We start from the raw sequence: 12208 nt of genomic DNA, 5'->3' as shown, positions 1-12208 counted from the left end.
TGTGGCCTCTGAAAACTGGGCATTATTCTAGGGCAAAAGGGAATCACAGCACCACAACCACGATGGCCCCTGCGGGGTGGCCTGCCTCTGCCTGTCATATTTTTTTGGATTAGTGGTACTATGCGTGCAAGCTACTGTGACACCAGATATGAGTGGCACTGTGCACTGGCAGAGGTTGGCAGAGTACACGCTGTAGGCCTGACACACACGCTTGAAGACAACTAACTGCTATTCAATCTATAACAGTGTAAAAAAAATGTGGGTTTTAAATGCACGCTATTGTGACACCAGATATGAGTGGCAATGTGCACTGGCAGAGGTTGGAAGAGAACACAATGTAGGCCTGACACCCACTTGAAGACAACTAACTGCTATTCAATCTATAACAGTGTAAAAAAAATGTGGGTTTTAAATGCACGCTATTGTGACACCAGATATGAGTGGCAATGTGCACTGGCAGAGGCTGGCAGAGTACACGCTGTAGGCCTGACACCCGCTTGAATACAATTAACTGCTATTCAATCTATAACAGTGAAAAAAGTTTTGGGGTTTTTAAATACATGCTATTGTGACACCAGACCATATATTAATTGCAATGTGCACTGGCAGAGGTTGGCAGAGTACACGCTGTAGGCCTGACACCCGCTTGAAGACAACTGCTATTCAATCTATAACAGTGAAAAACGTTTTTGGGTTTTTAAATGCACGCTATTGTGACACCAGACCATATATTAATTGCAATGTGAACTGGCAGAGGTTGGCAGAGTACACGCTGTAGGCCTGACACACACGCTTGAAGACAACTAACTGCTATTCAATCTATAAAAGTGAAAAAAGTGTTTTGGTTTTAAATGCACGCTTTTGTGACACCAGATATAGAAACATAGAAACATAGAAACTTAGAATGTGACGGCAGATAAGAACCATTCGGCCCATCTAGTCTGCCCAGTTTTCTAAATACTTTCATTAGTCCCTGGCCTTATCTTATAGTTAGGATAGCCTTATGCCTATCCCACGCATGCTTAAACTCCTTTACTGTGTTAACCTCTACCACTTCAGCTGGAAGGCTATTCCATGCATCCACTACCCTCTCAGTAAAGTAATACTTCCTGATATTTATTTTAAACCTTTGTCCCTCTAATTTAAGACTATGTCCTCTTGTTGTGGTAGTTTTTCTTCTTTTAAATATAGTCTCCTCCTTTACTGTGTTGATTCCCTTTATGTATTTAAATGTTTCTATCATATCCCCCCTGTCTCGTCTTTCCTCCAAGCTATACATGTTAAGATCCTTTAACCTTTCCTGGTAAGTTTTATCCTGCAATCCATGAACCAGTTTAGTAGCCCTTCTTTGAACTCTCTCTAAGGTATCAATATCCTTCTGAAGATAGGGTCTCCAGTACTGTGTACAGTACTCCAAGTGAGGTCTCACCAGTGTTCTGTACAATGGCATGAGCACTTCCCTCTTTCTACTGCTAATACCTCTCCCTATACAACCAAGCATTCTGCTAGCATTTCCTGCTGCTCTATTACATTGTCTGCCTACCTTTAAGTCATCAGAAATAATCACCCCTAAATCCCTTTCCTCAGATGTTGAGGTTAGGACTCTATCAAATATTTTGTACTCTACCCTTGGGTTTTTACGTCCAAGATGCATTATCTTGCACTTATCCACATTAAATGTCAGTTGCCACAAATCTGACCATTTTTCTAGTTTACCTAAATCATTTTCCATTTGGCTTATCCCTCCTGGAACATCAACCCTGTTACATATCTTAGTATCATCCGCAAAAAGACACACCTTACCATCAAGACCTTCTGCAATATCACTAATAAAAATATTAAAGAGAATGGGTCCAAGTACAGATCCCTGAGGTACCCCACTGGTGACAAGCCCAAGCTTCGAATATACTCCATTGACTACAACCCTCTGTTGCCTGTCACTCAGCCACTGCCTTACCCATTCAACAATATTGGAATCCAAACTCAAAGATTGTAGTTTATTGATAAGCCTTCTATGTGCAACAGTGTCAAAAGCCTTACTGAAATCTAGGTAAGCAATGTCTACTGCACCACCCTGATCTATAATTTTAGTTACCCAATCAAAAAAATCAATAAGATTAGTTTGGCATGATCTCCCTGAAGTAAACCCATGTTGTCTCTGGTCTTGAAATCCATGTGTTTTTAGATGTTCAACAATCCTATCCTTTAACATGGTTTCCATCACTTTCCCCACTACTGAAGTAAGGCTTACTGGCCTATAGTTGCCCGACTCCTCCCTATTACCTTTCTTGTGAATGGGCACAACATTCGCTAACTTCCAATCTTCTGGGACTACTCCTGTTATCAATGATTGGTTAAATAAATCTGTTAATGGTTTTGCTAGTACACCACTAAGCTCTTTTAATAGCTTTGGGTGTATTCCATCAGGTCCCATTGACTTATTTGTCTTTACTTTTGACAGTTGAAATAGAACCTCTTCCTCTGTAAACTCACGTGTAATAAATGACTCATTTATCCTTTTACTTAACTGAGGTCCCTTTCCTTCATTTTCATCTGTAAATACCGAACAAAAATATTCATTGAGGCAGTCAGCTAGACCTTTATCCTCATCTACATACCTTCCTTCTTTTGTTTTTAATCTAACTATGAGTGGCAATGTGCACTGGCAGACTTTGGCAGAGTACACGCTGTAGGCCTGACAACCACTTGCAGACAACTAATTGCTATTCAATCTATAACAGTGAAAAAAGTTTTTGGTTTTCAAATGCAATCTATTGCGACACCAGATAAGAGTGGCACTGTGCACTGGCAGAGGTTGGCGGAGTACACGCTTTAGGCCTGACACACCCGCTTGAAGACAACTAACTGCTATGCAATCTATAACAGTAAAAAAAAATTGTTTTTAAATGCACGCTATTGTGACACCAGATATGAGTGGCACTGTGCACTGGCAGAGGTTGGCAGAGTACACGCTGTTGGCCTGACACACAGATGCTTGCCGACAACTAACTGCTATTCAATCTATTACAGTGAAAAAAAGTTTTTGGGTTTTTAAATGTACGCTATTGTGACTCCAGATATGAGTGGCACTGTGCACTGGCAGAGGTTGGCAGAGTACACGCTGTAGGCCTGACACACAGACGCTTGCAGACAACTAACTGATATTCAATCTGTTACAGTGAAAAAAAAATTGTTTTTAAATGCAAGCTATCCACTGTGAGCCTGACACAGAAGCTGGCAGGCAGGCAGGCAGGCAACTGCAATTAGATTACACAGGGGAAAAAAAGCAGTCTGATGTTCTAGCCCTAAAAAGGGCTTTTTGGGGTGCTGTCCTTACAGCAGAGATCAGATTAGTCATTCAGGACTGTAGTGGACACTGAATACACTAGCCTAGCTATCCATTTCCCTATCAAATGAGTAGCAGCTACACTTTCCCTCCTCTATCTAAGAATGCAGCTTTAGAATGAATCTAAAATGGATGCTGTACAGGAGGTGGGAGGGTCTGCTGCTGATTGGCTGGAATGTGTCTGCTGACTGTGAGGCACAGGGTCAAAGTTGACAAATAGGGGGTGGATCGAACCGCGCATATATTCGCCCGTGGTGGCGAACGCGAACACGCTATGTTCGCCACGAACTATTCGCCAGCGAACCGTTCGGTACATCACTACTCTAGAATGTAAGCTCATTGAGCAGGGCCCTCCACCTCTCTGTTCGTGTAAGTCCAATTCTCTGGTTACAATGACATGTCTGCTAGTCCACCCATTGTACAGCACTATGAAATATGATGGCGCTATATAAATAATAAAATAATAATAATAATAATAATAATCAAGTTTATGAAATAAACATTAAAATAACCCTGAGTACAGATATAAACATAAAAAAACATTTATTTTTTTTACTACAGATTTACCAGTTTGTAGTTTGTGACCTTTTCAGAAAAATAAATATTACACATTTAAAAATCACCTTAAATAAATTAAATTATCTTGAATTGCTTTCCTAAAGCTGCAGTAATTATGTGCACAATAGTATTACCAAAACTCTAAAAAATATGTGCTTATTTACATTTTGTTACAATAAAAAGGAATGTAGATATGGATATGTCAGATTCAATCAAAGCTATTTTAGTCAGTATATACATATGTTGGTAGAGTAAATTAGAAATATGGAAATTGCATTTTAACACACACAGCAAAAAATGCCAAAATTACTTGTCTTTTAGTAAAAATCAAACAAACAGAAGCTGTGTACTTAAGGAGTTAAGAATGCAGTATCAATGAATTTTCAATGACATATTATTGTGTCATATTGACAATCCCCTATATATCCTACAATGCACCTACCGCTTTTTTAACTTGCACTGGATCCCTCTTTGGCTCCTGAAACGCCAAATATATGGAACCTAATGCACATGTTTTTTGAGTGCCGCACACACATTAGGACTTCCCCATAGGAAAACATTGATTCATTGATTTTTTATCAGGATTTACAAGACACTTGGTGTCCTTATACAAAGTGCTAGGATGTCCAGAGTCATTTCACAGAGTTAAACTTTGTGCAAGACCAGAAAGTGCCTCTAGTGGCTTCCAGACAGCCGCTAGAGTCACCCTTATTCGAGCAATGTAAGCATTGAAATTTTGCTAAAACTACAATGTTTTTACTTGTTGGGTTAAGCAAACAGGATCACTGCATCCAGACCCTTTCGGTGAGATTAAGTAGTCTAGGTTCCTATAGGGTCCCATTACTTTTTACATGTTTCAATATAATATTACTAATATTATTATAATTAGAAGTATTATTAGTATGGTGTTTGCCTTCAAAATATTCAAGAGTGTTGTACAATTATACAGTTTGGAAAATATCACAGCACATCATTGACAGATACAATTAACTATTGGCTCATGCATGAGGTGAAGAGATCTCTTCTTGAAAAAAACTTATCAGAGTTATTCACTAAAGTGAGAATTCCAAGGGAATTCAAAGAGAATTTATAATCTAAGACCAGAGTACCAAACTAAGAATTGCTCACTTAGATAAATTGTAGTTTGGCTATTTTGACCTTAAAGTTGAACTCCATGTTGATTTCACCTTGTATTCTCACTTAGTATATAACCAATGTATACGTTTTCAGATTATTGATAATATATTTTAAGTCCTTTCTTTACCAATTTTTTTTCATTAAAAAGGAGATCACTAGTTGAAAAAGTGAGATGTAAAGTTATCACAAAATTGTAAGATAAAACACCAATTTCGTGTGTAGATTTCTTTTCACAGAGAGATAAACATCAAGTTCAGTACATGTATTCATATTATTAATTTGCTTTAATTTATGGCAAATGTCCTAATATATTTTTATGAGCGTCATGTACTTCAGTTCTACAGACTACTGTGCCATCCATGCACCAAAGTATAGATTCAGTGATGAGATGTGCAGATGCAGATCCCATCTTTAAAATTCTTAAAGGAACACTGTAGTCACCTAAATTACTTTAGCTAAATAAAGCAGTTTTAGTGTATAGATCATTCCCCTGCAATTTCACAGCTCAATTCACTGTCATTTAGGAGTTAAATCACTTTGTTTCTGTTTATAGAGGCCCTAGCCACACCTCCCCTGGCTATGATTGACAGAGCCTGCATGAAAAAAAAATGGTTTCACTTTCAAACAGATGTAATTTACCTTAAATAATTGTATCTCAATCTCTAAATTGAACTTTAATCACACACAGGAGGCTATTGCAGGGTCTAGCAAGCTATTAACATAGCAGGGGATAAGAAAATCGTAATTAAACAGAACTTGCAATAAAGAAAGCCTAAATAGGGCTCTCTTTACAGGAAGTGTATGTCTGTGTAAGTCTATGGAAGGCTGTGCAAGTCACATGCAGGGAGGTGTGACTAGGGTTCATAAACAAAGGGATTTAACTCCTAAATGGCAGAGGATTGAGCAGTGTGGCTGCAGGGGCATGTTCTATACACCACAACTGCTTCATTAAGCTAAAGTTGCTCAGGTGACTATAGTGTCCCTTTAATACTTAGAGTTTGGTGATTAGTTTACAGTCCATTATAAAAAAGCCTATATGGGACTGTTCAATTGACATACACTACCATAAAGAAGAAAACATACAAAGACTGATTAAGCTTTGCAATTAAATGTATAAGATTATTACATGTTCTATTCTGTATATTTGACATCATTTTTTAAAGATTTTTTTTTCAAACTACGTAATTTATAAAAAGCTGGTCTTCAGAAAGAAAGTGCTTAAGGTAAAACTAGTTCCTAAGTTCAAACAATAATATTTCAAATAGAACGATATATTAGAAAACAACTAAAAACAAAGCAATTGCAAGTATTACGATCACTGTCACGATATGCAAAAACAAAAAAAGAAACATAAATTGGCATGTGTTCACATAGAATTAATGTTCATGCATCTTTAGCATTAACAAATACATCTCTATTCTTTTTGCAGTGCTACTATGAAGACTTATGTAAACATTCTTATTTTTATTTTTGCTATTGAAAACATAAACAAAGATTTCAATATTTTACCAAATATCACACTGGGATACCATTTAGTAGATTCATGTTCAGACACAAGTAAAGCTGTGAAAAGTGTTCTACAGATTTTATCTGGACCCGAGAAGACGGTTCCTAATTATTACTGTAGCGATTATAACAAAGTGGCTGGTGTTATTGGTGATCATGTTTCAACGACAACTCTTGCCATAGCAGAAATACTGGGGATGTATGGATATTCTCAGGTGAGTGAACCTAGGGCATCTTCAACTTGCCCTTTAATGATACCATGTTGTGTAGAAAGCAAAATACAACAATTACATACTATGCAAAAACAAATCAGCTATATGTGTTCATTTTATTTCTGTAACAAAACAATTTTGCTTTGTCTGACTATTTAATCATATTATTTATAAAAAAATATATGTATAATGTTTCTGCTGTGCATGTATGTTGTTCTGTTGTTCTGCTGTCTATATGATCAAGGGCCACCCAGAACTCGCTCAACTCCCAACAAGCCAAGTCCCCGGGGGAGATCACCCAGCTCTTCATGCTGGAACATTTTTATAATGGGCTCACCAGCAAAGTGCAAGAGTTTTGAATTCACCAGACCAATCCAAACGACACTGTGGAACTGATTTCGGGATGTACAAAGCCTTGAGCCCCAGACTTTAGATGCTGGTATCTTATGCTCTGTACACCCAATAGCCCTGCTATTTACAGGGATCCCAGATGGGACCCGGGGCTATCTAACGATATATGCTACCTGTGGGAACCCTTCCCTTCTCGGGGCACCGAGCCCCCAAAGTTTACCCCCGTATGTAATGTGTTCGAAGATGTAACCCTATGTGCTGTTGGTATCTCCCAGAGCGGAAGATGGTTATCTGTAACCCAACCCCCTCCTGCCTGGGATTGTGTTGAATGGAGACCCCCTGTGGGGGTATGTGCTTAAAAAAAAAAAACTGTTTCCCAATAAAATTTGTCAGTGCTTAAACCTCCAAAACTGTGTGTCGTCCAGTTACTGGGGGTAATGGGTCTCTTAATACATTAATAGCGGGGGTAACCAGCCGGGTTACCCAGGTCCCACTACACTCACATGTTTAACTTTTCCCACTAATCATTTCCCGAAACCAAGCCATAATCCAATCTCTAATCCAACCCCTAGTCCAACCCTATAACCTAACCATGATCCAATCTTTAACCATATCTAATATCTACCTATATCCTATAACCATACTCATAATCCAACCTATAATCCCATATAAAATTAAACCCAAAATCAAATCCATTTTCCTACCCCTAATTCAGACGCTAATTCTACCCAAAACAAATCCTAACCCTACCAATAATCTAACCCAAAATCTTTTCCCTAATCTAACCCCTAATCCAAACCTTAATCCTACCCATCATCCAACCCTTAATCCTACTGATAATATAACATATAACCCTACCAATAATCCTAACTATAATCCTACCTATAATCTTATATTTATACCATTTTCTCAACCCTTAATTTAGCCCCTAATCCCCTATATTCATACCAATAATTCTAGATTTAATACCACCATCTAATTCCACCCCTTAATGTCACATCATAGAGACTTTATGAACCTTCTGTACTGTGCGATTGCAGCACAAAACCAACAAAAGACTTATATGTCTAATTAAACTATGGTATCAATTTCTGCATGCTGTATACATAAAACAAGACTGAGATAAACATGACTAGAGGAAAGGTTAATGTTTACAAAATGTGTCAAAGTGCTAAAATGTTAAGAAAATCATCATGCTTACGATTAAAAGGTGACTAGAACATCATAAAGTACATAAAGTGAAAAATGGAAAGAAATGTAGTGAGTGTGCGGTTTCCCATAGTGTAAAAAAAAAAACAGACCCATATCTAAAAAAATAATGTAAAAAATGAATAAATTAAAAACATAAACATAAAAATTTAAATTAATTGTATTCACAATTAGGAAATTTTGGAGTAAGTGCATCTAATTTCCTGATCCAAAAGGCCTCACATAGTTAAGTCTTTTAACTTGGTCCCCAAATCTCCTTGGTTTGGGTATATGTTCAATGATCTGATATTTTAACTTAGATATATTGTGTTTATACTCTTGGAAGTGTGCTGGAATTGGCAGGTCACTGAGACCTATTCTGATTGATGATATATACTTGGAGAATCTCTCCCACATTTTTTGAGTAGTCTCTCACACATAAAGGGTATTTCAAGAGGTATACCACAATGTGGTTACGTGTGACTAGTCATTGATCTTGTATCTCTTTTCACTGTAAGTGTGGCAAAAATAATTCCCACTTATCATGGCATTACAGCTAAACAATTGTGACGATGGAAGTTGCCTTTCTTTGCTTCATTAAGTTTTAGCAATCTTAACTCCAGTAGATCTTTTGAGTGATGGTACAGATGGGCTAGCTTTCTCTCCCCACATGCATCAATGAGTCTCGGGCTCCCATGAACCTGACACCAGCTCACTGGTTGTCCTTCCTTGCACCATATTTGGTCAGTACTAACCACTGCATACTGGGAACAACTCACAAAACGTGCCATTTTGGAGAAGCTCTAACCATTTTTTTTTTACCAATCACTATTTGGCCTTTGTCAGAGTCACTCAGATTATGTTGCTTTCCCATTTTTCCTGCTTCTAACACATGAAATTCAAGAACTGACTGTTCACTTGCTGCCTAATTTATCCCACTCATTGACAGGTACCATTATAACGATATAATGAATGTTATTAACTTCACCTGTCAGTGGTTTTAGAAACATAGAACATAGAAACAAAGAATGTGACGGCAGATAGAAACCATTCGGCCCATCTAGTCTGCCCAATTTTTTTAAATACCTTCATTAGTCCCTGGCCTTATCTTATAGCTAGGGTAGCTTTCTGCCTCACCCACACATGCTTAATGCGCACACATTTAGCCAGTCTCATATGATTGGCTAACCTCCAATTAGTGTTAACCACAACACGTGGGAGGAGTTTCTTCCCTCCCTTGTGTTCTCTGAGGTCATCACTGTGTGCCGGGTCATCACACATGACCGGGTGCAGCACACATATAAAGAAGCTGCTCTGGAGCCAGTCTGGAGACAGGGACCAGATGACTCCACTCACAGTGATGAGGTAAGCAAGGTCACAGCAAGCAGCGCGGGGGCAGGGGACCTGACAAACGTATAAATATAATCCATGTAACGGAACCGCTGGCATCCCGACCAGGTACCCTCCGCTGACGGATGCTCCTAGTGCTTTCCGAGGTCTCCAAGCACTCCGCCTGACACCATAACCACTGCAGACCCCATGAACCGCCGCAGCTTGGTTGGGGTCTCGCCGACTCCACCCCCTCTGGACCCAAGACCAGGGTCCAGCTTCCAGTAGGTGGACCTCTCCGAATTCCAGAGAGCAGGAACAGGAACAAGCTCTTAGCAGAGCTCAGCAATTATACCCTGGGGAGTATAGTGATTATAGCAATCCCCAGAGTGTAGTTCTCCAATCCCCCAAACATGAGCCGAAACTTCATGAAGGTACAAGATGATCTGAGGTGCGAGCACACCCAGTCTGGCTTTTAATACAGTTGTTGCAAATACAGGACCGCTCACAGGGAGGGATAAAACAACCAATCATATCACAGTTACATCCCACATATCCCCTCCCCTTATCCTGAGAGGAAACTCAATTATACATACAGTTAAAACATACTTTTTACCCAACTTTCATAACTCTAAAACCATACATCCAATTTCTATAAAAAAAAATACATATTCACAATCAATCCATTCAGGGGAACAACATATAAAAAAATGGTGCGAATCAGACCAGTGGTTCAAAAGTTAAGGGAAAGTCCTTTGTTACCAAATGAAGCATGGCTTTTTTTCCCAAAACAGTTCCACAGAGTCTCTATCCTGGAGATAATTGGGAAGTAATCCAATTATCTCCAAGGACAGAGGTAAAACTCCATTAGCCACATGGCAGACAAAGGACAATAAAAGACGTAAAAATACATACTGTTACATTTATCACATAGAACCTACACATTTACAATACCTAACACATAATAGCATACATAATATTGAAGACAGCCTGAATGCAATCTGCTACACAGTCTTAAAGGGACATTGTTCCTAAAAGTCATAATATCTCCATGGATGGTTTTTAAAGGGCCAGCAGCAGCACCATACAAATCCAATATGCCCAAATGTTGCACCTGAAGGGCCAAATCTCTCAGGGACCATAGTCAACAGGTAAGAGGCTGGCAATCAGGCTCCTCCAACAGCCAGGGGTAAAGGGCAGCTTGTCACCAATAAACCCAGTGACAAAAGGTATTTCGTCACACATCTCCCCTTTGGGGGGGAGACTAACCAGGTACCTGGCCTCTCAGTCAGTGCCTGAGTTAGTCGATAAACCCACCCACAGTGAACAAGTACATGAGTAGCCCACCCACAAAACACATTTACTGCACCTGGTGGTTCCTCTGGTGCTGCTGGGCAACACGCTGTGGAGACTGGGGGGGCAGAGGCCAACTGCGCTCTGCCCCGATGCCAGCGCTTCTGCTGGGGTAGCCTGGACGCAACTTGGTTGGGGAGGAGAGACATCGCTTACCTCTTCCGCCCGGTGTTCTTGTGAGGGTAGTTGGGGATCTGGATAGACCGTCCAGCATCCCTGTATGTCGGGTGCATAGACTACGGTCTCATCTGCACCTTCTGGGGGATTAGGGTCTCCCCTTTGTGGGGTAAGTTGCCACTGCGAAGGGAGACCGGTTGCCTCCTCCCCGTGGAACTCACTCTGCTGCTGGGGAGTAAGGACAATACTTTTGGCTTCCTGGAACTCACACTGCCGCTGGGGAGGAAGGACGACACCTTCAGCTCCCTTGAACTCACACTGCCGCTGGAGAGGAAGGACGACACCTTCTGCTCTCTGGGACTCACACTGCCGCTGGGGAGGAAGGACGGCACCTTCGGCTCCTTGGAACTCACACTGCCGCTGGAGAGGAAGGATGACACCTTCTGCTCTCTGGGGTACACACTGCCACTGGGGAGGAAGGATGGCACCTTCGGCTCCCTGGAACTCACGCTGCCACTGGGGAGGAAGGACGGCACCTTCGGCTCCCTGAAACTCACATTGCCGCTGGAGAGGAAGGACGACACCTTCTGCTCTCTGGGACTCACACTGCCGCTGGAGAGGAAGGACGACACCTTCTGCTCTCTGGGACTCACACTGCCGCTGGAGAGGAAGGACGACACCTTCTGCTCTCTGGGACTCACACTGCCGCTGGGGAGGAAGGACGACACCTTCAGCTCCCTGGAATTCACACTGCCGCTGGAGAGGAAGGACGACACCTTCTGCTCTCTGGGACTCACACTGCAGCTGGGGAGGAAGGATGGCACCTTCGGCTCCATGGAACTCACACTGCCGCTGGAGAGGAAGGACGACACCTTCTGCTCTCTGGGGTACACACTGCCGCTGGGGAGGAAGGACGGCACCTTCGGCTCCCTGGGATGCTGGTTGCTGCAGGGACGAGGGACTGACAATCTCCTCTCCCTGGGACGCTGGTTGCTGCAGGGACGAGGGACCGATAATCTCCTCTCCCTGGGATGCTGGTTGATGCAGGGAGGAGAGACCGATTGGCCACAGCCCCAATCTCCGAAATCGGAGCTCCAATTCCCATGCCGCT

This window comes from Pelobates fuscus, chromosome 6 (genome assembly GCF_036172605.1).
Source record: "Pelobates fuscus isolate aPelFus1 chromosome 6, aPelFus1.pri, whole genome shotgun sequence".
NCBI lineage: Eukaryota > Metazoa > Chordata > Amphibia > Anura > Pelobatidae > Pelobates > Pelobates fuscus.
The sequence above is the reverse complement of the archived record's forward strand: the minus strand, read 5'-3'. Positions refer to the sequence as shown.